The following is a 26,449-nucleotide window of genomic DNA, read 5'->3' as shown; positions in this document are numbered from 1 at the left end:
TTGGGTAGATGGTGGCTTCAGTGGCCAGGGTGTAGCCACCGACGTTGGTCACTGCCTGACACAAAATGGAGAATTGAAATGCATGCAGGGAAAACAGGACAATGTAAGGAAAACAGGCAGGCTGCAGAATCTCCCTGTGTATTCTGTCTGCAAAGAAACCAGGCAGCACTGAAACTAACAGTTGCGCATATTAATTGAGCGATTCCCGGTGATTCCCGGGCACAATGGACACAATCGAGAATAACAAAGGTTCTCTTCGACTCTTCGACACCAGCAGGAGTCCCGGACAATAAGTTACAAACAGCCCCAAGAACCGCCCAGCGATCGGGAAACAGCCCCAGTATTGGGGAATTCAAACCAATCGATTGGTATGAGGTCCAATCGATTGCAAGCAGGTATAGGGTCCGCCCAGATGGGCGCGAAGCCCCTGGGACCCATAAAAAGTCAGGTCCCAAGTCCAGCTCGCTCTCTTAGCCGGCCCTCCAGGCAGAACGCCTTTGCAGCAGTTCTCCAAGAACTTGAACGTGAGAAGGAGAGGCCTGGCCAACAGCTACACCGACAAGTAAGTGTCCAACCAACGCTCGCTACGAGAGTAGACACTCCTGACCCCTTAGCCCGTACCAACTGGGAAGTCTGCAGTCTCAGGACAGAACAAGAGGCCATTGTTCCCTGATCCAGTGTGTTCCCTTATCAAAGATAAGTATTGGCTTATAGTGGTAGGAATAGTTTAGTCCGTTAGTATTAGTTGCATGAGTATCGATTTACCGTGTAATAATAAATGTGTTTGATTGAACCTTACTAACTGGTGTATTGAGTCATTGATCTGAACTTGAACTTGAACCTCGTGGCGGTATCATAAGGATACCTGGCAACTCTAGAGCTAAGTAATAAAACAGAGCCAATTGAGTGTAAAGCACACTCACCAGAATGAGCAACATTTAGTGGCGAACTCTGATGGGTCTCGACTAGAAGTGGCACCCCCACTCCGAGAGAACCCAGCAATTTGAATCAGAAATCCAATTGGGAAAAGGAAAAAACACAAGTGTTCAAGTAGTTCACATCAATCCTCACAATTCGGAAGTGTGTTTTTGCATGCGTAACTAACAGGGTTATAAGGTAAAACCGAGAGATTTGTTGCGAAAAACTGTCGGGAGTTTATACTTCGGAAATTAGCGAAAGCCGTACCCGTATTTTATAACACCTCCTTAGCATCCCTTGTTCTAAATTTAAGAGAGAGCATTAAAATAGGAGAGATGGCCATGCAGGCAATGGAACGCCTCATGCACCCCCAGGAATTTGTGGTCTTAGCGACCAGCAGCAGAATAGGAACGTGTCCCGTTTGGGAACAAGAGATCAGAAAATACCTCAAAGGGAAGGGATGGCCCCTTTGGAGCGAATTCTGTTCAAATGAGGAAACAGGCCCTGGGAGTATAGGACATACTTGGTAGGAGGACCTGAACGCAATTCACCAAAGGAATCTAGGAAAAGCACGTAAGCCGATGGCAATCGTGTCCTGTTTGGCACAATTGCGAGGCACAGAGGAGGTCGTCAGGACGCTCTGCGCAGATTTGGAGGAGAGAAACAGAATGAGTAAAGTGGATGTCAGTGACATAGAAAGAGAGAATATGGAGTTAAGAAGGAGGCTTGCAGCAAAAGATGTAGAGGTGGATGATGCCAAGAGGGCATGCCAGTCTTGTCTGGCGCACCTAAGCAGCTCCCAAACACAATATGAAAAGGCCTATCAGGATATGCAGCACGCAGTCTTGGTAAAAGAGGAAACCAAGAAACAGGTAGAGGCTTTGCAAAAGCAATGCAGTGACCTGAAGGTAGCTTTGCGAGCACTCCATGCTGCCACCACTGAGCAAAGACAAAGCTCGGTAGACCATGCAAAGTGTAGAAAGCAGATTGCGGAACTTCAATCTCTGCTTTCAGTGCAGAATGGCTTCCAAGATACTTTTGGGAAGCAATTAGATGAAGAAAATGACCCAGATTGGCAGGAATTGCAGGAGACAGCCCAGCGATATGTTCAGGGAACATGTGCGCTAGAAACGCAGCAGAAAAGGAAAGCGCCCCAACCCCCCACAGAACAGATAGCACCAGCACCAATTAACCCAGTCACCACCCAAAGGAAAGCAACCGTGGACGGCACACCCGAGATCACTTATACCACCCCCTTAACCGTGACCCAATTACGGGACGCGTGCGAGAAAGTCACACCGTTCCTCCCTACTTCAGAGCCCCACCATTTCTTTGCGAAGGTAAAACAGCCAGCGACCATGTACGGCCTGGACGAAAGAGAGCATGTTAAGCTAACGGTTTTGTGTTTAGACTCGTCCGTGGTAGCAGCCCCTCCTGACCCACAGAACGTTGGAGGAGGAACCCTAGAGCAAATGCATACAGCGATACTGGATGCAATCGGGTATAATAGAGGAGACCCCGTAGAAGGCCTGAACCGATGTAGGCAGAAAAAGACCGAGCACCCCACAGCATTTGCCGGACAGCTGTGGATTCACTTTACTGCAGTTTGCGGAGACTTAGAACGCGCTCGTTTGGCCCCAGATAACATGGCCAAATGGACCCGCACCCTTATCTCCCACGCCACAGAGGCAGGACAGAAAGCCTGCTCTAACTATGACCCCACAGAAGAGGCCCATAATGAAAAGTGGGTACTTCAGAGATTGTCCCGCGCTTGGGAGCAATCTGTTCATGGCAAAGCAATATTTAAAAAGCCTGAGGAGGCTCAAGCTGATGTAGACATTCAGGCAGTAAGAGCACACCAAAACCCCGCATGGGTAAATGAGGGACAGAACAGCCTTCCACAGAAATCGCAGGAATGCTATAACTGTGGGCAACTGGGACACTTTGCATGGGAGTGCAATGCCCCACAGAAATCGCAGAGGCCCACAGACAGGCACTCTGAACCGCAATAGGTCCAAGCCTATACATAGCGTCAGCACCGTTCAAGGTGATATGAATGGCACCAACTGATGGTGTTCGGGCTCCCCCACTTGGGTCTGACACATCCTTTGGGACAGGTCCGGATGACCGGTAGTCACAGCAAAGATCCGGAGACTGCCCATAGAATTACTCTGGGACACAGGAGGGTCCCGCACGACCATAAATTCCTCCAATATGTACCAAAAGGACACGTGGCCCACTACAGCCACAATCACACTCAGCGGCTTTACAGGCCACTCACAGCAGGGACACATTACAGCCCTGTACCCATTCAGCTAGGGACCATTACCACCAGACACCCCATTGTTTTAGTGGATTTGCCCCACTCAGCAGAACACATACTCAGCATCAATTTTATGAATGCACACAGCCTGTCGTTCGACCCAGACAATCAGTATGTCTGGCGAATGGCAAGATCGAAAGAGACCCGCAACGCTCACAGTAGGTGAGTATGAAAACAGGATTAGTGCAGTAGGAGAGTATTGCTTTGATCCGACCACGCTCAGCACGGACAAACAGGTTAGGGCAGTTTTGAAAAACAACAGATCAGCATTTGCCAGTCACAGGCACGACTGCGGCAGAATGTCTGGGTCGGTTCAAATTACAGGACCTGACCCTAGACCACAAAGACAATATGGATTTCCCCAAGAGGCAGAGGGAGAAATCACGAAAGTTATAGACAGCTTATTAGAGCAGGGCGTACTCCGATCAGTAGCCTCAACTAATAATGCACCAATTTGGCCAGTGAGGAAGCCCGATGGATCATGGCGAATGACCATCGATTATCGGGAACTCAATAAAGTCACCCCCGCAGTAGCCCCCACGGTAGCCACAAGTCCCGAGACCATGCTCAAACAGGGACTCAACTCCAAGTACTTTACGATTTTGGACATTAGCAACGGCTTCTGGTCCATCCCATTGGCGAAGGCGTGCCAGTACATATTTGCATTCACTTTTAAAGGTCAGCAGTACACGTGGACATGCCTTCCACAAGGATTCCACCGACAGCTGGCAAATGGCTTATCAAAATTTTCCCACCCCGAATGTCTGGTACAGTATGTGGACTACCTATTACTGCAGACAGACACCAAGGCAGAGCACATCACGCTTCTGTCTGAACTCCTACAATTTCTACAAACAATTGGATGTAAAGTGAACCCCAGAAAGGCCCAAATATTGGAGTAAAGTGATGTATTTGGGTACGATTATCACGCACGGCAAACGCGAGATCGAGTACAAAAGAATTGACTCGATCATCAAATTGCCCCTTCCCCAAAATGTTTCAGCCCTCCGGTCATTTTTAGAATTGGTTGGGTACTGTCGGACGGTTTTGCGACAAAGGCAGCCCCCCTTTCAGACCTCCTTAAGAACGGAGCCCCTTGGGAATGGCTTCCGCAGCATACAGATGCTGTGGATGATTTAAAAAGAGCCCTTAGCGCAGCCCCTGCACTCCAAGTTCCAGAGCCACTTTCCCCCTATGCAATTGAGGTAGCAAGCACAGATCTGACCCTCTCGGCCATGCTCCTTCAGGAACGGCATGAGCAGCTACGACCAGTGGCTTATGCCTCCAGACTTTTAGACCCAGTTGAGCGAGGATTTTCAGCCTGCGAGAGGCACCTACTCGCAGTATTCTGGGCAGTACAGTACTTTTCGTACATTACTCAACCACATAGCGATTCTGACCGAACACACCCCCACACAGCTTCTATTAGACGGACAACTGAAGGACGGTTCAGTTAGTCAAATCAGAGCAGCTAGATGGACCCTTCTTTTACAGGGATGGGACATCACTGTGAAACGGACAAAGACACACACCTTTTTGGCAGATAACCTCCAATACCCAGGAAAACCCCATGAATGTGAGATCATATCCCCACTTCACAATACAGGACCCTTCGTTGCAAAGACACCCCCCAGGAAGATAGGAAGTTCAACCCAAAGCCCCCCGCACACAGACACGTGTGCACCCCTGAGAATTTATGTGGATGGTTCATCCACTGTTTTAAATAATGAGCACATTACAGGATGCGGTATCTATGTAGAGGACGCGCAGGGACGCGCACTAGAGAAGATAGCTTTAAAATTACCAGGACACTTAGGCGTGCAGGCAGCAGAGCTCGCGGCTAAGCGTACATTGTAGAGCACCCAGATTCCTTCCCCATCCCGGCAGACATCTATTCCGATTGCCTTTACGTCTGCAACAGTTTGACAGATTTTCTACCCCTGTGGAAGACAAGAGGTTTTGTTTCCGCAGATGGGAAGCCCCCTCCATCAGCCCCATTGCTCCGCCATATTCTAGAGAAAGCAAAGGATAGGATTTTTGGAAACATTAAAGTTAGGAGTCATCATCGGTCATCCCCCCCTGGAAATGTGAAAGCCGACACACTGGCAAAAGCAGGTTCCAGGCACGGACATTTTTGGACACCCCCCGCTAGCGCCCCTGTGAGTTCAGTTCAGGTCTCACAGACCAACCTTGAGGATTTAGTACATGCCCAACAACAGGACAACAATCTCAGGGAGATTTTGAAAGGAAAGTTTGCGGCCCCGTACGACAAGTTTAAACACACCCTGACCACGCATAATGGTGTGGTTCTTAAAGATAACCTTTATGTGGTTCCTGAGAAGGACAGGAATCAAATGATTTGCTTATCCCATGACAGTCATGGACACCAAGGTATAGACCCCACCACAGCCCACCTGAGACAGCTCTGTTGGTGGCCAAATTTAAAAGAAGATGTAATGCATTACATTGCAAATTGTCTAATTTGTGCACAGAATAACCCGGAGAGGTATTCAAAGAAGGCACAGCTCAGCCACACTCGCCCCGTTAATGGCCCCTGGACTAACCTCCAGATCGATTTTATAGGTCCACTGCCCCCATGCAGGAATGGCTATAAATACATTTTAGTAGTAATTGATACATTCACAAAATGGGTAGAGGCATTCCCGTCTCGAACTAATACAGCTAAAACGACAGCAAAGATCCTGACACACCACATCTTTACTAGATGGGGACTCCCCAGAAGTATTGAGTCGGTCCAAGGATCTCATTTCACAGGACGGGTCATGAAGAACGTCCTAACCATATTCGGCATTTCACAAAAATTCCACATCGCATACCACCCTCAGTCGAGTGGTATCGTGGAGCGCATGAATCGGACTCTAAAATCAACCCTTAGAAAGATGATCCAGCAAAATAACTCTACTTGGGATTCGGTACTCCCATTCACACTTATGTTTTTAAGAAACACTGTTTCAGCTTCAACAGCTTTCACCCCACACACACTCATGACCGGACGCCCCATGAAAGGTTCTGAATTCCTTTTAGGACTTGAATTGACCAGCCCCGAAGTGGCAGCCCTCACACACGAGACAGCAGTCAAACAATTAGTAGAAAACGTAAGGTCGGCTCAGTTAGCAGCCGCCGTTAAATTGGGAACGAAAAAGAAACAGAGCAAGGCTTGTTTTGACCGGACAGTACATGGGACTGAGTTTCAGGTCGGACAGCAGGTGATGCTGTCTGTCTACAATCCCAGCACATTTCTGTCCCCAAAGTATTCAGGTCCGTACTCCATTGCGGACAAAGTCAGCCCCTCGGTCTACAAAATCAAATACCCCAACGGAAAGACTGCGTGGTTCCACATTAACCAGTTAAAGGCATATGGAACACAGTCCAACCACACACATCACGTCATGCTTGACGCAGCACAACATGCCCCGCCCACAAGAGACGCATTTCCACCCTCCCCCTCACAGACCAGCACCTCCACGGACTCGACCTCGACTCCGCCCATTGACTTTAGACCCCGCCCCTACACGCCCACAAGCTGCCACAGCAGAGACAGCGACAGTGACTCCGACCACAGCCACAGCACTCCTCGCTACTGCCCCGATACAACAGACCCCACACACAGCGACTACGAACCCGACTCGAGTGATCCCTTTGAGATCACATACATAAAGGCCCCAGACCCAGAACCCCCGCCCCACATTGACGACTCCACTTTCGCTCGCTCAAATTTTGACACAACTCATTGGCACCGCGATAATTCGTTCAGGCTCGTCCGGAATGACGAGAGGGACCCACGATCACACAATGCAACCATAGCACGCCTGATCCATACAAGGGTATGGGATCCGGGAGAAGAGGATGACTTTAAGTCTGATTCCCGACACAGCAACCTCTTTGCGACCCTGTTCGCAGATGATGATTGAGGTGTCCAGATGATGTAAAAAGAGGAACCGCTTGAGAGATAAACGCTGTCCTTTTCTGATGGAACCTGCACGTTTTGTGTTGCATGTTTGTTTGTTTGTTTTTTCATGAACAGCAGCTCTGAAGCCAAACACCAAGTTTGTCCGCAGAAACCTAGGATAATTTGCCAGGCGCCTTATCAGCTGAAATGTCTGAAGTCCAGCCGACAGGCATATCGGCCGCAACCTCTGAGAGCTTGCTAGCTCCAGTTTCGTAACTGCTCTTCTGTTTGCAGGATAGAAGAGGCAACCCCCCTGATGACAACATTCTTGCCTGTTCGTTTCAGGTCACTCAGGCAGTGGAGTAACGGCATTGAGGACCCACCCTGTCTGAGGACCCCCGCTCTGGTCAGCTAAGCTCAGGAACAGTACAGCACGCCCTACCCGGGGATTCCACCCAAATCTTACCCGTCACGGCCCATCCGCAACTCATTTCGAAAGTCTTGTTTCTAAAAGTTTGGTTCTGTATGTTTTATTTTAGGTAGCCCTTTGGTTGCCAATTCCACATGCTATTTACATCCAGGAACATTGGGATGGTAAATTGCAAAGCCTGCGAGACGGCTCGCAGCGGTACAGTATTTAAATATATGTCTGGTCCTAAAATTCGGTTTTGAAAAAAAAAATGAGGGAGTCACAGGGAGTGACCATTCATAAAGGGTATTTGGCAGTACAGGACAGACAGACAGACGGTAACATCTGAGAAGTTAAACAAGATAGTAACAGAAACTATCCTTGATCCCACAGAATCCCAGAAGATCCAGAGAAGACACCGGAAGAGAAGAGGAGAAAAAAGATGAAGAAGATGTTTTTCATTTTTGTATCATGGATTATGGAATCCATGTGGCTGCGCGCGGACGCGAACCCCCTTACCCCCACTCCACCGGCCGTTAAATGTTTCACTTCAACAGACCACGCAAAGCCCAGTAACAAGCAGCAGTAACCCGACCTGGTGTACCAAATTTATGGCTTGGTACTCCTTGTCATACGTAGTGGATTCACTTTTGGCAATAGCAGTAATCTGCATCATAGTGCAGACCTGTCGAATGAGGAAATGGCGAAGGAGAGCCTACCGCTCTCGTACCTCGACGGTATATAGAATGAGATCCCCCATCTTCGGTTTCCACCAGTCCCCGAACCCTTCGAAATGCAATAAAGAATTTTCCGGTCACTTTGTCAATAAAGATATGTGTTTTGTGTAAAGATGTTTAACTCTGAGCTCGACTGCCGAGTCAGAGAAGGTGAAATGTGAATGTTACTATTATTTATACTGTTAGGAAGTTTATATGCTTGTATGTTTTCAGTGAGTGTAGTTTATTTCAGATAGTTAGAGGTTCCAGTTTGTTGTTTTGTCGTGCATGTCCCCTTATGACATAGCGCCAAATAGAGATTGTAAGGTAACATTTTCTGCATAGTTGAGGAAAGTGCAGAAGCCATGGAACACACTGAGGTCAGGGGATGGAAACAACATCGTTGAGTGATCCTTCACGCTTCGCGTTAGGATCACAAGGAGGGAGTGTAGCCACCGAAGTTGGCCACTGCCCGACACAAAATGGAGAATTGAAATGCATGCAGGGAAAACAGGACAATGTAAGGAAAACAGGCAGGCTGCAGAATCTCCGTGTATTCTGTCTGCAAAGAAACCAGACAGCACTGAAACTAACAGTTGCGCATATTAATTGAGCGATTCCCGGTGATTCCCGGGCACAATGGACACAATTGAGAATAACAAAGGTCAAGCCAGACTCTTCGGCGCCAGCAGGAGTCCCGGACAATAAGTTACAAACAGCCCCAAGAACCGCCCAGCGATCGGGAAACAGCCCCAGTATTGGGGAATTCAAACCAATCGATTGGTATGAGGTCCAATTAATTGCAAGCAGGTATAGGGTCCGCCCAGATGGGCGCGAAGCCCCTGGGACCTATAAAAAGTCAGGTCCCAAGTCCAGCTCGCTCTCTTAGCCGGCCCTCCCCGAGTGCACGGTCATCCGTCTCCCCTTCACGGCGTCCGTGAGGTGTCCAGCTCAGCGTCCCTGAACCGTGGCGCTGCTTTCCTTCCAGCCGTCTTGTTGACTGGGATGGTGTGTGTGGGAGGAAGGACCATTTACGGTTGCGACGTGTGCGCCAATCATGGACCTGGTGAATCCGGAACCATTTTCCATAGAATTGATTGCGTTCCACATGGCGAAGGTGCTAGCTCATTCAAAGTAGCTGAATCGGTGCAGCTGTTGCGCTGTTTTTTGTCATAAAACGCCACGGTTCCCTCGCCGGCGTCGGCATGTAGCCTCAATGTCGGAGAATCCAGCTCTAAGTGTTGACGCCAACATGGACTTTTACGACGAAAAACCATCGCTGTACCTGGACCGTTGTGGGGCTAGCACCGGTGCTTCGTGGAACACACTCAATTCCATTGAAGAATGGTGCTGGATACGCCGGGTCCGTGATTGACACTTGGGAGGCTGACAAGCTGCAGCCACACATACACATTAAACTCCCCACACACACTCATCCCAGCCAAAAAGAATGGACTGGTTGTGCTGGGGCACACCCATACAGCTGATGGGTCAGCTGGGGTCAGAGGAACCCCAGGGATGCACTGGGGGGGGGGGGGGCACAACTATATGACCCATGGCACCAGGTTTTAAGCAGGCTGTTAGCGGTGCGTGCAGCTGCATGACTGTCTTGCCGGCTGTGACAATGGTGCTCCGTGCCCGTCCACCCCAACCCCTCAGCCCACCTCCTGGCCAATCCCATTACTCCCCCCAGCTGTGGCAGAAGCCCCCTGATCAGCAGCACACCTGTCAGTAAACTATGGCCATGTTGGACACCATCCGCATCCCCTCTCTCCCACGCCGGTTACATGATTTTTAAAAGCAGAAGTGAACCGCACCGTCGGGAACTCAGCCTATCAGAGTCGGAGAATCACGGAGGCCCTGGAAAGTACTGTGTCGGTAATGATATGCAAATGGTGCCTACTGTATGTGCGGAGTGAAATGCATTGACGCCATTTGTGAGGTAACGGAGAAATGCGATTTGACCTGCCGCGATTGAGTTATTTTCCGCCGAGTCGCATTTCCCAATTTCAGTGTTGGTTAACGGAGAATCCCGCCCAACGTCTTTTTAAAATTTGTTCTATGAGTGACACTGATAAATCTACCTTTAGTGCCCAAGCCCAGTTACAGTATTTATTTTATTATTAAGTGAAGTGTTAAGGAATTAAAGGTCAACTACACAGTATTAATTTGAAGTTCCATGTAAAGTAAACAACATTGGGGTTCCCACTTCATGGACTGGCTAATTCTGTTGAAGTGAAGACGAATTAGGAGACAAGCATGTTGACAATTTCACACCAGACTCTCAGGGAGGAAGTCTACCAGCCAGGATACAGCCAGACATTAATTAGGCTCATTATTAATCCAATTGAGCAGTCTATTTCCTCACATCTGCAATTCTTTCAATGGTGCACAGACTTTTTGTTGAAGCCGAAGCCTGGCTGTTGAATGGATGTGGCCTCCTTTAAATATCGCCCCCTCCCAAAGGCATTGAGATCAGTTGTGGTTGCATGCCATTCTGCAGAGGGGCTTACCCTCCACAACGATGGCCTGTATCTATAGCCACATTTAGAAATATTTTACAAGTTTTTTGAGGGATCCTCCATTTTGAGGCAACCTTGCAGTCCCCTACATGCTTTGCAGTGGCCACCTCTGTCAGTGCAGCTGCTGGCTCAAACCCAAACTATAGTTCTAGCAGTCCTCGGGTCCGGGAACAGGGAGAAGGATCTTAAGATCTGTGGACATCAAGCGGGGAGTTTCCATGGCCTCAGACATGCTCATGAGTCATTGGGATTGTGACCTGAGCACTGAGAGATTTCAGGTTTTGGGTGTAGAGAGAAGGAAATTTTAGGAGGTCTACATGAAACAATTCTCTTCCTCCAATATAAAATCTCCAGCATAACCCATACAATTCCTCTGCCTTCCGACTCTACTGCTGAAACCCCAGACTTGAGCTTTCTCTTGAATAAATGCGTGTGCTTGGGCTGGGATAGGTATGGGTTCTATTCCAAAATCCTATGCTGGTAGGGCTTACCTCCAGAAATTTCAGGTCCTACCTTTTACCATTTTTTTCTTTCTCCTCAGAAATGATCGACAATCTAATCCACTCTAAAATATATAGTAGAGCTATCTTTTTACCTCAGTGGAGTAGATCTTCCAAATCCTCACCTTCACTAAGGAATCTGGCCTGCTACAAGCATGGATTGGTTGTGCCAAAAGGTTATTTTCCACTATTGATGATGGCACATTTACCTGGACTAGTGATGCTCATGAGTATGCGTTTGCTCATGCTACTACTATAGTTGCTTGGAACTGGGAGGAGATATTCTCACAACATCAAATATTCCTAGCCACAGTGCTAACAATCTCACCAAAATTGCCACAAGGTAGGAGCCCTGGAGTGTCAATTGAGAAAAAGTGAGGAATAACATGGGGAAATAAAACATGAAGAAAGGCCCTGGGATAAGGGGGGGAACAGAAGCAACACTTGGTAAGGAGGGTAAGAAAGAGAGAGAGAAAATTATCTTCAGAAACTGGTTGGGGAGGGGAGGGGAAAATAAACTGTGAACTGCACAGCTTGAGAGAAGAAGGTTGGAGAAGTGAGAGCAGGAAGCTTACATCAGTGTTATGAAAAAGCCCAAAAAAAAGAGATTAACAAGGTACAATTATGCTACATGGTTCCTTTTTTGGTAATAGCATTGGAGGTATTTGTGAATGGACTGCGAGCCTTAAAATGTTGATAGCTAAAAATTATCATGTCATTGAATATGAATATTTTGAGACTGACTGAAATGACACATCTGAAGCTAAAATTTAATTTTTCAAATATGTGTCATGAACAGTATTTTGTAGTAATTGTATGCAATGTATCCTTTTTTAAAATTAATTTACAGGATGTGGGCGTCGCTGGTTGAGCCAGCATTTATTACCCATCCCTAGTTGCCCTTCAGAAGGTGGTGGTGCCTTCTTGAACTGCTGCAGTCCCTCAGGTGTAGGTATACGCACTGTGCTGTTAGGGAGGGAGTCCCAGCATTTTGTCCCAGCAACAGCAAAGGAATGGCGATATATTTCCAAGTCAGAGTGGTGAGTGACTTGGAGGGGAACCTCCAGGTGGTGGGGTTCCCAGGTATCTGTTGCTCTTGTCCTTGTAGATGGTGGTCATGGGTTTGGAAGGTGCTGTCTAAGGAACATAGAACATAGAACATAGAACAGTACAGCACAGAACAGGCCCTTCGGCCCTCGATGTTGTGCCGAGCCATGATCACCCTACTCAAACCCACGCTATACCCGTAACCCAACAACCCCCCCTTAACCTTACTTTTAGGACACTACGGGCAATTTAGCATGGCCAATCCACCTAACCCGCACATCTTTGGACTGTGGGAGGAAACCGGAGCACCCGGAGGAAACCCACGCACACACGGGGAGGACGTGCAGACTCCGCACAGACAGTGACCCAGCCGGGAATCGAACCTGGGACCCTGGAGCTGTGAAGCATTTATGCTAACCACCATGCTACCGCACTGCCCTTGGTGAATTACTGCAGTGCATCTTGTAGATGGTACATACAGCTGTCACTGTTCGTCGGTATGGAGGGTTTGAATGTCCTTGATAGGGGCAGCAATCAAGTGGGCTGCTATGTCCTGGATGGTGTCGAGCTTCTAGGGTGTTGTTGGAGCTGCACTCATTCAGGCAAGTGGAGAGTATTCCATTGCATTCCTGACTTGTGTCTTGTAGATGGTGGACAGGCTTTGGAGGGGGTCAGGAAGTGAGTTACTTATTGTAGGATTCCTAGCCTTTGACCTTCCCTAACAATCACAGTATTAATTTGGCTGGTCCAGTTCAGTTTCTGATCAATGGTAACCCCCCCCAGGATGTTGATTGTGGGGGGGTTCAACAATGGTAATACCATTGAATGACAAGGGGTGGTGGTTACATCCTCTCTTGTTGGAGAGGGTCATTGCCTGGCACTTGTGTGGCACAAATGCAACTTGCCACTTGTCAGCCCAAGCTGAGATTGCCCCTCTGTCTTCTCTGCTCCAGCGAAAACAATTCATTTGGGTTATGGGGATAGGACAGGGGAGTGGGTGTGGGGAGGGTCCTCTTTCAGAGAGTCGGTGCAGACTCCATGGGCCAAATAGCCTCCTTCTGCACTGTAGGGATTCTATGGAAGAGCTTCTACAAGCATATAAAATGGAAGAGATTATTAAAATAAACATTGTTCCCTTAGAGGATGAGACTGCAGAATTAATAATGAGAAAGAAATGGCAGCAACTTTTTGGAAAAAATCTCAAGAATAACAGAAAATTAGGAGTCAAAAGGAAGGAGGAACTAACCATAATCATGATCACTGGAGAAAAAGTATTGCGAAAAATAATGCAACCAAAGGCTGGCAAAACCCCTAGATTCGATGGCCTGCAGATTTCCCATTGAATCCACCCCACGCAGCAGGAAACCCGCGTTGGGGGGAGTGCACTATCAGCGCGATCGGAGGGTCCCATGAATGGCCGGAGAATTCTGGCCATCATTTCAACAAATTTATTGGAGTTCTTTAAGGGTGCAACAAGCAGGATGGATAAAGAGGAACCAAAAGGTGTACAACTTTTGCATTTCCAAAAGGCATTCCATAAGGTGAAAGAATAGACCATGCGGCCCTTCGAGTCTGCTGCACCTTCAATTAGAGATCGTGGCTGTGTGGTCTCAGTTCCACTTTGCTGCCTGCCTGCCTCCGGCATCCCTTGACTGCAGGATAATGTTTAACATTGAAATATTCTTTCATAAAATAGTTAAATATGACAAAAGATATTTATTTCACACTAAACTCTTGCAAAGTAAATACCTTCTGCCAAAGACTGAATGATTCTTAAGGAACGTCTGAACGTGTGTACACCCCTGAGGGCTGGCTGACCTGTGTCAAATAGAAAGGTTCAGTTCATTGAACACAAGTTGCTACTCGGCAGACCGAGCATCCTTTCCAAAGAGAATGTGACCCAAAGAAATGGAACCCTCCGTGCTGACGATGCAGGGAAAGATTCCCCCACCCACCCCACTACTTGTGCAGGAGTTGGAAAACTATCACCTGGTTTGTCAGCGTGCCCGGTTACATGGGGGGAAGGGGGAGTTATCATAGAATTTACAGTGCAGAATGAGACCATTCAGCCCATCGGGTCTGCACCGGCCCTTAGAAAGAGCACCCACTTAAGCCCATGCCTCCACCCTACCCCATAACCCAGTAACCCCACCTAAACTTTTGGACACTAGGGGGCAATTTAGCATGGCCAATCCACCTAACCTGCACATCTTTGGACTGTGGGAAGAAACCGGAGCACCCAGAGGAAACCCACGCAGACAAGGGGAGAAAGTGTAAACTCCACACAGTCACATAAGACCAGAATTGAACCTGGGTCCCTGGAGCTGTGAGGTGGCAGTGCTAAACACTGTGCCACAATTGGCAAGGCTCCTTCAACAACATTTACCAAACAGGTAACCTCAACCAACTAAGAGGACAAGGCAGAGGTTGCATGCAAACACTATCACCTCCAAGTTGTACAACATTCTGATTTGGTCGTGTATCTACACTGCCTGTCCCTTGCAACCTGTCTGTGAAGCCGCCCTCCAGAAAGGCGCCCTCTCCTTGGCATTTTGTCACAAACGCAAATGTCTCTTTTGTGGGGAAATGCATGTCTGTTTCTCTCTCTCTCTGGGAGCGAGCTGCCTGTTGCTTTATCAGACTGGCCGCGGGTGGAACGCTGCCGAAGCTCGTTCACGTTCTGACTCTAGGAGGCCAGACAATGGCCGGACATTCCACCCCATTGTCCGGCACAGCGCGCGCTTCCATCTCTCCATCCCGCGGCCGCCGGGCGCACACATCCCTCCATCCACTCTCCTCAGCGGCAGCTGGGAGCAAAGCGGCGCCCGACGCCACCTTGATCTGTCGACCCAAGTGGCTAAAGCCTTTGGTAAAACAATAGATGTTGCCGCGGCGTTGAGGGAGAGGGAAATTCAGAAGACCCGGAGATACTAGCCGCCACTCGAAGCGAGCACAGCGCAGCGCGAAAAGCGTATCTCCGGGGTCAGAAGGTGTGAAGCCGGAGCGTTGCATATCGCCAGGTAAACGTGGCAACCGAACAAAATAACAGGCTGTCAATCAATCTTTCCTGTCGTTCGCCCCATCACACACCTTTTGTTCTTGACTGTCTCACTCGGGCCCAGTCAAAACCCTATGGGCGCGATTCTCCGCACTCACGATGGGTCGGAGAATAGCGGGCGGCGCAAATGTTTATGGCGACGCTGGTCCGACGCCCTCCCGCTATTCTCCCCCCTCCACGCCCGCCCCTGACACGAATCGCTACTCGCCGTTTTTTTACGGCGAGCGGCGATTCTCCCCTGGCCGATGGGCCGATTTCCAAGGCCTTTACGGCCGTTTTCACGAATTTTAATACACCTGCTATACCAGTTCGTGAAAACGGCGGCAAAGTGCCGTTCTGCACAACCATGCCACCGATTGGCACGGCCGCATCACGGCCGTGCCGAGGGTGGCATGGGCCCGCGATCGGTGGGCACCGATCACGGGCAGCAAGTCCGATTCCCGCGCACTCTTTCTCCCTCCGCCGCCCCGCAGGATAAGTCCGCGGGGCGGCTGAGGGGCATTACGGACCGCGCATGCGTGGGTCTGACGCATATGCGCGGATGACGTCATCCGCGCATTTGCGGGTTGGAGTCGTCCAATCTGCGCATGCGCGGCTGACGTCATCATATGCGTCAGCCGTCGCTGACTTTGACGCGCGGGCTTAGCGAAATTCGTTAAGTCCGCGATGCCGTAGTTCACGGGGCCGCGATGCTAGCCCCGACCGGGGAGCAGAATCGGGTCCCGGGAGGGGGCGCGGAGGCTGCCGTGAAACACGGCCGTTTTCGTGGCAGCCTTCACGACTCTCCGCCTTTGCGGAGAATCGCGCCCTATAGCTTTTCACAGTTCTGAGGAAATTTCAGGGATCTTGAACGCTAACTCTGCTCCTCTCTCTGCAAGCACTGACTGACCTGCTGAGTATCTCAGGAGGTTTTCTGTTTTTCTTTCCAGTGTCAGCAATATTCTGACTTTTGAGTGTCTAATTCGCTGCCACATGTCTTTCAGGAATGCCGACCTTGAAGAAATCCTGTTGTTCTCTCTGGTGGAATTCCTGGTTGTTTCTTTTACCCTGTTCACTTCGTCATTTTCTATTTCCACCCCGGTATCTGATCAGGAACCTTTTTAAAAAAACATCCACTACTACATTTCCTGCCTCAGCAACCATCTCCAATTTCAACTTATCCTGCATGGATTCCAGTTGGATTTCTCCCACCCTTCATATTTTGGATCCACCCATGATGATGAGTATCTCCTAGATAATCACTGGGTCCTCGGACAGCTGTTTCCATGAGATCCACACTGACTGCCATGCACCACCGCAAGAACAATCTTGAGCTCTATCTACAGCAGCAACAACTCACTTCATCGCAAAATTGTTCTACTCTGCAGTTGAATTTCATCCTTCCACTCATCTGATGCTCTAACAAAAACTTTTTCTTTTTCTTTCAGGAGTTAAGGATAGCATCAAGGAGCACCGACACCTTCCAGGTCTCTCTTCCCCTTAACTCTCCTCTAATCATGCCTCTTCTTCTAATCTGACCCCTTGCCATGGATTCAACATGCCCTCTGATATTTTCCACTTTTGACACTGAACCATCTATCGTTAGTAAAATAATTAGTTTTGAGCTCTTATAGCCCCACCTTAGTGAACTTCAAGCTTGAATGATGTTGAGCTTTCTTCTGTTGCCTTCAACTCCATTCCCATTTATTTGGCTTGGTGTCCTCCCCACCTTTGCTTAATGGATTATTTCACCCATCTCCTACATTCCCCTACACACGGAACCATCCCTCTGGCCTCTTACACACTTATCTTTTCTTTGGAAACTGCTAGTGTCATCATCGGGCCTCACAATTTCTCTGCTTCTTTCCTTCATTCACTCAAACCTATCTCCTTCTGAACTTATTGCACTCCGTTCTCCTATGTTGTACCCTAACATTGTTATTCAACATGCTGACGGGGGGGGGGGGGGGGGGGGGGGGGGGGGGGGGTTGTTTTCTGTTGAACTGACCTCTACTTTGAAGAGGCTGAATCTCAACTCCCAGATACTTCAGCCCTCCAAGCCCGAGCCGACCATGATGCCCGACTAAACCTCCTGGGTCCGTATCCCTCTATTCCCATCCTATTCATGTATTTGTCAAGATGCCCCTTAAATGTCACTATCGTCCCTGCTTCCACACCTCCTCCGGCAGCGAGTTCCAGACACCCACTACCCTCTGTGTAAAAAACTTGCCTCGTACATCTCCTCTAAAGGCCCCTCGCACCTTAAACCTATGCGCCCTAGTAATTGACCCTTCTACCCTGGGAAAAAGCCTCTGACTATCCACTCTGTCTATGCCCCTCATCATTTTGTAGACCTCTATCAGGTCGCCCCTCAACCTCCGTCATTCCAGTGAGAACAAACCAAGTTTATTCAACCGCTCCTCATAGCTAATACCCTCCATACCAGGCAACACCCTGGTCAATCTCTTCTGCACCCTCTCTCAAGCCTCCACATCCTTCCGGTAGTGTGGCGACCAGAATTGAACACTATACTCCAAGTGTGGCCTAACTAAGGTTCTATACAGCTGAAAAATGACTTGCCAATTCTTATACTCAATGCCCCGGCCATGAAGGCAAGCATGCCGTATGCCTTCTTGACTACCTTCTCCACCTGTGTTGCCCCTTTCAGTGACCTGTGGACTTGTACACCTCAATCTCTCTGACTTTCAATACTCTTGAGGGTTCTACCATTCACTGTATATTCCCTACCTGCATTAGACCTTCCAAAATGCATTACCTCACATTTGTCCGGATTAAATTCCATCTGCCCTCTCTCCGCCCAAGTCTCCAAACGATCTAAATCCTGCTGTATCCTCTGACAGTCCTCATCGCTATCCGCAATTCCACCTACCTTTGTGTCGTCTGCAAACTTACTAATCAGTCCAGTTACATTTTCCTCCAAATCATTTATATATACTACAAACAGCAAAGGTCCCAGCACTGATCCTTGCGGAACACCACTAGTCACAGCCCTCCAATTAGAAAAGCACCCTTCAATTGCTACTCTCTGCCTTCTATGACCTAGCCAGTTCTGTATCCACCTTACCAGTTCACCCCTGATCCTGTGTGACTTCACCTTTTGTACCAGTCTATCATGAGAGACCTTGTCAAAGGCCTTGCTGAAGCCCATACAGACAACATCCACTGCCCTACCTGCATCAATCATCTTTGTGACCCCTTCGAAAAACTCTATCAAGTTAGTGAGACACGACCTCCCCTTAACAAAACCATGCTGCCTCTCACTAATACGTCCATTTGGTTCCAAATGGGGGTAGATCCTGTCTCGAAGAATTCTCTCCAGTAATTTCCCTACCACTGACGTAAGGCTCACTGGCCTGTAGAACATGGAACATAGAACGATACAGCGCAGTACAGGCCCTTCGGCCCTCAATGTTGCACCGACATGGAAAAAAACTAAAGGCCATCTAACCTACACTATGCCCTTATCATCCATATGCTTATCCAATAAACTTTTAAATACCCTCAATGTTGGCGAGTTCACTACTGTTGCAGGTAGGGCATTCCACGGCCTCACCACTCTTTGCGTAAAAAACCCACCTCTGACCTCTGTCCTATATCTATTACCCTTCAATTTAAGGCTATGTCCCCTCGTGATAGCCACCTCCATCCGCGGGAGAAGGCTCTCGCTGTCCACCCTATCTAACCCTCTGATCATTTTGTATGCCTCTATTAGGTCACCTCTTAACCTTCTTCTCTCTAACGAAAACAACCTCAAGTCCATCAGCCTTTCCTCATAAGATTTTCCCTCCATACCAGGCAACATCCTGGTAAATCTCCTCTGCACCCGTTCCAAAGCTTCTACGTCCTTCCTATAATGGGGCGACCAGAACTGTACGCAATACTCCAAATGCGGCCGTACTAGAGTTTTGTACAACTGCAACATGACCTCATGGCTCCGGAACTCAATCCCTCTACCAATAAAGGCCATCACACCATAGGCCTTCTTCACAACCCTATCAACCTGGGTGGCAACTTTCAGGGATCTATGTACATGGACACCGAGATCCCTCTGCTCATCCACACTACCAAGAATTTTACCATTAGCCAAATATTCCGCATTCCTGTTATTCTTTCCAAAGTGAATCACCTCACACTTCTCCACATTAAACTCCATTTGCCACCTCTCAGCCCAGCTCTGCAGCTTATCTATGTCCCTCTGTAACCTGCAACATCCTTCCGCACTGTCTACAACTCCACCGACTTTAGTGTCGTCTGCAAATTTACTTACCCATCCTTCTGCTCCCTCCTCTAGGTCATTTATAAAAATGACAAACAGCAACGGCCCCAGAACAGATCCTTGTGGTACGCCACTCGTAACTGAACTCCATTCTGAACATTTCCCATCAACCACCACTCTCTGTCTTCTTTCAACTAGCCAATTTCTGATCCACATCTCTAAATCACCCTCAATCCCCAGCCTCCGTATTTTCTGCAATAGCCGACCGTGGGGAACCTTATCAAACGCTTTACTGAAATCCATATACACCACATCAACTGCTTTACCCTCGTCCACCTGTTCAGTCACCTTCTCAAAGAACTCGATAAGATTTGTGAGGCATGACCTACCCTTCACAAAACCATGCTGACTATCCCTAATCATATTATTCCTATCTAGATGATTATAAATCGTATCTTTTATAATCCTCTCCAAGACTTTACCCACCACAGATGTTAGGCTCACCGGCCTATAGTTACCGGGGTTATCTCTACTCCCCTTCTTGAACAAAGGGACCACATTTGCTATCCTCCAGTCCTCTGGCACTATTCCTGTAGCCAATGATGACCTAAAAATCAAAGCCAAAGGCTCATCAATCTCTTCCCTGGCTTCCCAGAGAATCCTAGGATAAATCCCATCAGGCCCCGGGGACTTATCTATTTTCACCTTGTCCAGAATTGCCAACACTTCTTCCCTACTCACCTCAATGCCATCTATTCTAATAGCCTGGGTCTCAGCATTCTCCTCCACAATATTATCTTTTTCCTGAGTGAATACTGACAAAAAGTATTCATTTAGTATCTTGCTTATCTCCTCAGCCTCCACACACAACTTCCCACCACTGTCCTTGACTGGCCCTACTCTTACCCTAGTCATTCTTTTATTCCTGACATACCTATAGAAAGCTTTTGGGTTTTCCTTGATCCTACCTGCCAAAGACTTCTCATGTCCCCTCCTTGCTCGTCTTAGCTCTCTCTTTAGATCCTTCCTCGCTTCCCTGTAACTATCAAGCGCCCCAACTGAAACTTCACGCCTCATATTCACATAGGCCTCCTTTTTCCTCTGGTTCCCTGGATTATCCTTGCTACCCTTCTTAAATAAAGAAACAACATTGGCTATTCTCCAGTCCTCCGGGACATCACCTGAAGACAGTGAGGATCCAAAGATTTCTGTCAGGGCCTCAGCAATTTCCTTTCTCGCCTCCTTCAGTATTCTGGGGTAGATTCCATCCGGTCCTGGGGACTTATCTACCTTAACATTTTTCAAGACGCCCAAAACCTCGTCTTTTTGGATCTCAATGTGACCCAGGCTATCTACACACCCTTCTCCAGACTCAACATCCACCAATTCCTTCTCTTTGGTGAATACTGATGTAAAGCATTCATTTAGTACCTCGCCCATTTCCTCTGGCTCCACACATAGATTCCCTTGCCTATCCTTCAGTGGGCCAACCCTTTCCCTGGCTACCCTCTTGCTTTTTATGTACGTGTAAAAGGCCTTGGGATTTTCCTTAACCCTATTTGCCAATGACCTTTTTGTGACCTCTTCTAGCCCTCCTGACTCCTTGCTTAAGTTCCTTCCTACTTTCCTTATATTCCACACAGGCTTTGTCTGTTCCTAGCCTTCTAGCCCTGACAAATGCCTCCTTTTTCTTTTTGACGCGGTATACAATATCTCTCGTTTTCCAAGGTTCCCGAAATTTGCCGTATTTATCCTTCTTCCGCACAGGAACATGCCGGTCCTGAATTCCTTTCAACTGACATTTGAAAGCCTCCCTATAGTTGGATTCTTAGAGGACAAAGAGGGTGGGGGTTGATTAAGTTCCAACCGTATTTCTATTGTGCTAAAAGAGGGCAATGGAAGGGGCAGCATGTGGTGCAGTGGATAGCACCAGGACTGCGGTGCTGAGGACCCCGGGGTCGAATCCCGGCCCTGGGTCATTGTCCATGTGGAGTTTGCACATTCTCCACATATCTGCGTGGGTTTCACCCCCACAACCTAAAGATGTGCAGGTTAGGTGGATTGGCTACACTAAATTGCCCCTAAATTTGGAAAAAAATATAATTGGGTAAACTAAATTCTTTTCTAAAAAAAAGAGGGCAATGGTGTGAAGACTAAATAAACCAGCAGCGGTTGCTTAAGCAACTGGAGTCTTGCAAGGTCGAAAAACATTTGAATTTCATGAATTCATAGTTTAGCCAATGTGATTGCAGCTGGAGACAGGATACTGGGGAGTGAACAGCTCTCAACTCTGCCATGAGAAGATGGACAGGACAAGGTAGTTGTAAAGATGCAAGCTTCCGAAGGAACAAGATATAATCCAGATAAGTAGTGAATAAGGACAGAAATAGTGGGCGCGATTCTCCGCAAATGCGGAGAGTCGTGAAGGCTGCCGTGAAACTGGCCGTGTTTCACGGCAGCCTCCGCGCCCCCTCCCGGGACCCGATTCTGCTCCCCGGTCGGGGCTAGCAGCGGGGCCCCGTGAACCTCGGCATCGCAGGCTTAGCGAACTTCGCTACGCGCGCCAAGGATAACGGCGGCTGACGCGCACGATGATGTCAGCCGCGCATGCGCGGATTGGACGGCTCCAATCCGCGCATGCGCGGATGACGTCATCACGCATATGCGTGAAACCCGCGCATGCGCGGGCCGTTATGCCCCTCAGCCGCCCTGATCCAGCGGGGTTAGGACCCGCTGCCCGTGATCGGTGGGCACCGATCGCGGGCCCATGCCACCCTTGGCACGGCCGCGGTGGCATGGTTCTCCAGAACGGCACTTTGCGGCCGTTTTCACGAACGGTGAGAGCAGGTGTGTTGGAGTTCGTGAAAACGGCCGTAAAGGCCTAGGAAATCGGCCCATCGGCGAGGGGAGAATCGCTGCTCGCCGTAAAAAACGGCGAGCAGCGATTCGTGTCGTGGGGCGGCCGTGGGGGGGGGGGGGGGAGAATAGCGGGATGTCGGGAAGGCCCTCCCGCTATTCTCCGACCCGTCGTGGGGGGCGGAGAATCGCGCCCAGTGGGTGAAATTCTCCCAAAGGGTGACTGAGTGCCGACGCCGGAGTGTTTCACGACGGCATCGGAGGCCACTCCTCACACCCTATTCTTCCCCCCCCCCCCCAGGGGGGCTAGGAGCGGCGGTTCGTGAATCCCGAACGCCCGGCCTTGACCCTTGCGTCAAAGCGGCGCGCCAGGAATGACGCGGCCGACGGCGCATGCGCGGTTGCCGTCTTCCCCTCCGCTGCCCCGCAAGACATGGTGGCTTGATCTTGCGGGGCGGCGGAGGGAAAAGAGTGCGTCTCTTAGAGATGCCGGCCCGACGATCGGTGGGCACCACTCAGGCCTGTCACCTCCTGAGCACGCCCGTGGTGCTCGATCCCGTCTCTGCCCCCTACAGACCCCACACTTACCTGTCACCCGCTGTTCACGACGGCAGCGACCAGGTGTGGTTGCAGCCGGCGTGAACCGGTCGGGTTCATCAGGCCGCTCGGCCCATCCGGGCCGGAGAATCGCCGGTCGCCGTGAAAAACGGTGAGCGGCGATTCTCCGAGAGGCGTGTTGAAAAATGCGACACGCCATTTTTTAGGGGGGGGGGGGTTGGGAGAATCGCGGGGGGGTGCCAGGGCGGCGTGTCGTGATTCGTCCGGCCCTCCCGCAATTCTCCCACCCGGCGTGGGGAGCAGAGAATCACGCCCAATGTTTAAAGCACCTGACGTTAAGAGGACAGAGACCAAGGTATTGTTCAGAATAATTTAACGAAGCGTAAACTAATGGTTCTGAGTTAGAGACAATTGCAGTACCTAGATTTAAAGTGAGACAGCAGACTTCAAAGGTAATTGAAACGTTTGATGCAATTTTAATACATCTGGGAATTGAGAGTTAAAGCAATTGTGAACAGCTTGAACAGCTGTCAAGGCAAGGATATTCTAAAATGGGTTGGTGTGAATTCCTCAACTAGATTTGCTGTTCAAAGTGGAGCGGAAGCTCTGATTTAAAGTATCTTTTGGAAATCCTGGAATGATTTCAGACTGCAAACCGCTAAGGGAAAGCAATATTATGAGAGAAGATTTTAAAGTGTGTTTTACAAGTGAAGTTTGGACACTCTCATGTGATCATCTGGAGAGATTCTGACTTAGATTCAGAGCTGAGTGTGTGTATTTAACCATAGTCATCTTGTGGGCTTAAAGGGGACTTTGTGGAAATGGGATCATTTTAGTTTAAGATGTACTTTGAAATCTTTAAATCTGTGTATATTTGTTAAACTAAGGGGGAGTAAATGAGTATTCTACAATAATCCAACTTTTCATGTTTAATGAATTTTTTTTCTTGAAGGTAAAACTAATTAGCGGTCATATGACTCTGTTCCACCATATTTAATAAAAAACAATAAAAGTTATGCAGCCGGATTCTCCATTCGTGAGACTAAGTGTTGACACAGGAGCAGGATTAGTGGAGTTTTATGACAGAAAAACGTTGCCGCACCTGGACCAATTCAACCACCATTAAGGGGCTAGCACTAGCACCACGTGAAACGTGATCAATTCCAATGAGAAACGGTGCCGGATTCGGGATTGACACTCAGGAGGCTGAAAAACAGCGCATATACACACTACACACCCCACACACGCCACCCCAGCCAACAAGACGGCAGCGAGGAGAGTGACCCTGAGATTTACCGACGCACAACTGGAGACCCGTGCTGGAGGAGAGTCACAGGTGTCCCTGTGCCCCAGGGTGGGAAGGAGGCTGTCAGCCAACACCTTTCCCCGGGCCTGGGCGCAGGTGGCAGAGGCAGCCAGCGCCGCTGATCCCCCACCCTGCAACACATGCCGGTACCCATACCGGCCGCCATGGCCGGGTTCCCTGACATTTAAGACACCAGCTATCCACCCCCTGGGCTGCATGAGTTGGACCGTCTAACACTGCATTTTCGGTTCTCTCCCCTCACCCGGCGACGGCCGCGCACAATTGCCAAGAGCGGGAGAAGACTGCAGGTGGACCGCCGGACCTGCAGCCCCTCAGCACAGCAGAACAAAGGTAACTGAACGTGGTCGGTGGGCCCAAGGAAAAGGCAGTCGCCGGGGTGGAGGACGGCATCGGATGAGGAACTGAGACCTCGCTGAGTTGCGGTTCCCCATGGCACATGTGTCACTCCACCCACCACCACCCCCACACTATTCCACTACCACCACCCCCACCCATCCAACCCCAACCCACACAACTCCCTCCCCACTGCAACACCAACACCCCCTCTCCACCAACACCACCATCCCTACACCCAGTTCCCCCTCCCACCCATCCTTACTCCCCCTCCCCCCCCTCACAGCCCGCGATGCAATCATTCATCTTGTCTTGTGTTTTGCAGGAGCTGCTGGCGATGGCGCAGGCCCTTCTGGTGTCCCTTGACCCCAGCCACAACCAGAAACCGTGTGTCGAACAGTGACGAAGACCAGTCTCACACAGAAGGGAGTCCTCGACATGCATCCCGTGACACCCCAGAGCTCGAGTCCGGGGATGACAATGACTTCTCGTCACAGCTGTCTCCAACACCCTCCACCATCCCAAAGATACTTACCTCGGTTGGGCACTTTAGTGAAGAGGCTCCTGGGACACTATCTGGTGCGCACCACACAGCTGATCCGGTACAGCAGGCGGAGGCAGGAACTCCCAAGGGGGCAGACGGTCAGAGGGCTGGGCAACCCCGGGCACCAGTTGTCGTCCAGACATGTTTCGGGTTTCTGGAACGGACGGTCCCATCGATTGAGGAGATGCAGTCGCAGAGCTAAGGAAATGGATGAGGATCTATCCGCGAGCATCCAGCACCTGCAGGTGCAGTTGGAGAAGTCCAACCGCATGCAGGAGCAGGAGGAAATGCCGACCATGCGTGCCACCCAAGCCAACACCACAAGGGTGGTGTCCGTGATGGAGGCATTGGGCCGAAGGTTTTGGTCCTGGGTCAACATGTCCAATACCTGTGAGTCACTGTCTGTGTGGAGTCTGCACATTCTCCTCGAGTCTGCGTGGGTTTCCACCGGGCACTCCAGTTTCCTCCCACAAGTCCCGAAATATGTGCTTGTTAGGTGAATTGGACATTCTGAATTCTCTTTCAGTGTACCTGAACAGGTGCCGGAGTGTGGCGACTAAGGACTTTTCACAGTAACTTCATTGCAGTGTTAATGTAAGCCTGCTCGTGACACTAATAAAGATTATTATTATGGGGCAACCTGTGCAGGCTCTGCCCGTGGTCCACGACAGGGCTGCTCTATCACAGGCAGCCATATCCCAGAGCTACCTAGACATTGCAGCGGCGCTGCTGAGCATGACCTAGTCACAGCGGGCCATGGCTGAGAGCATTGGTGGCATTGTCCAGGTGCTGGCCGACACATAGATGGAGGTGACCCAGCCCAGGCATATAGGGCCTTCGTGATGGTGTGGACGCACCTGTGCACTGAGGTCTGTGATTTTCCAGACAAGTCCTCGCTCGACGTCTGGAAGGACCCAGTGGCATTGAAGGTCTGGGCGACCATCATCTTGACTGCCACCAGGAGCGGGTGTCCTGCCCCATTCCCCTGCGGTGCCAGGTGTGCCATGATTCAGCAGATATGTTGCACTTTTTCCCCGGCTCAGCTGGAGTCTTCAACGGATGCCCGGTCCGGCAGGTCCTCTAATGACAGGCACTGCTGGTACACGAGTCCTCATGCGGCGTCTCCTTTGCATCTCCTCATCCTGCTCAGCCTGTTGGGCGACCTGCTCTCCATCCTCACTGGTGCCTCCTATCCCTCTGGGGCAGGCTCCG

General features: G+C 49.7%; 2 protein-coding genes across 3 annotated transcripts in view; one reads left to right on the top strand and one right to left on the bottom strand.

Moving 5' to 3' along the window:
* The window catches only part of kat2b (K(lysine) acetyltransferase 2B), a 180,547-nt gene that overhangs the window by 139,971 nt on the left and 14,127 nt on the right, over positions 1-26,449 (bottom strand). The window lies entirely within an intron of this gene.
* LOC119966345 (protein phosphatase 2C-like domain-containing protein 1) overlaps positions 15,148-26,449 on the top strand; it is a 52,045-nt gene continuing 40,743 nt past the window's right edge. The window contains exons 1-2 of one of the 2 annotated variants that reach the window (XM_038797859.1): positions 15,148-15,365; positions 21,872-21,936. The gene's annotated coding sequence lies outside the window, so the exon portion shown is untranslated. The remainder of the gene's footprint in view (positions 15,366-21,871; positions 21,937-26,449) is intronic. The other variant, XM_038797858.1, reaches the window with a different exon arrangement.

The sequence above is a fragment of the Scyliorhinus canicula genome, chromosome 5 (assembly GCF_902713615.1).
Source record: "Scyliorhinus canicula chromosome 5, sScyCan1.1, whole genome shotgun sequence".
NCBI classification, from domain to species: Eukaryota; Metazoa; Chordata; class Chondrichthyes; order Carcharhiniformes; family Scyliorhinidae; genus Scyliorhinus; species Scyliorhinus canicula.
Note: the sequence above shows the minus strand (reverse complement) of the source record. Positions and strands in the feature narration are given on the sequence as shown.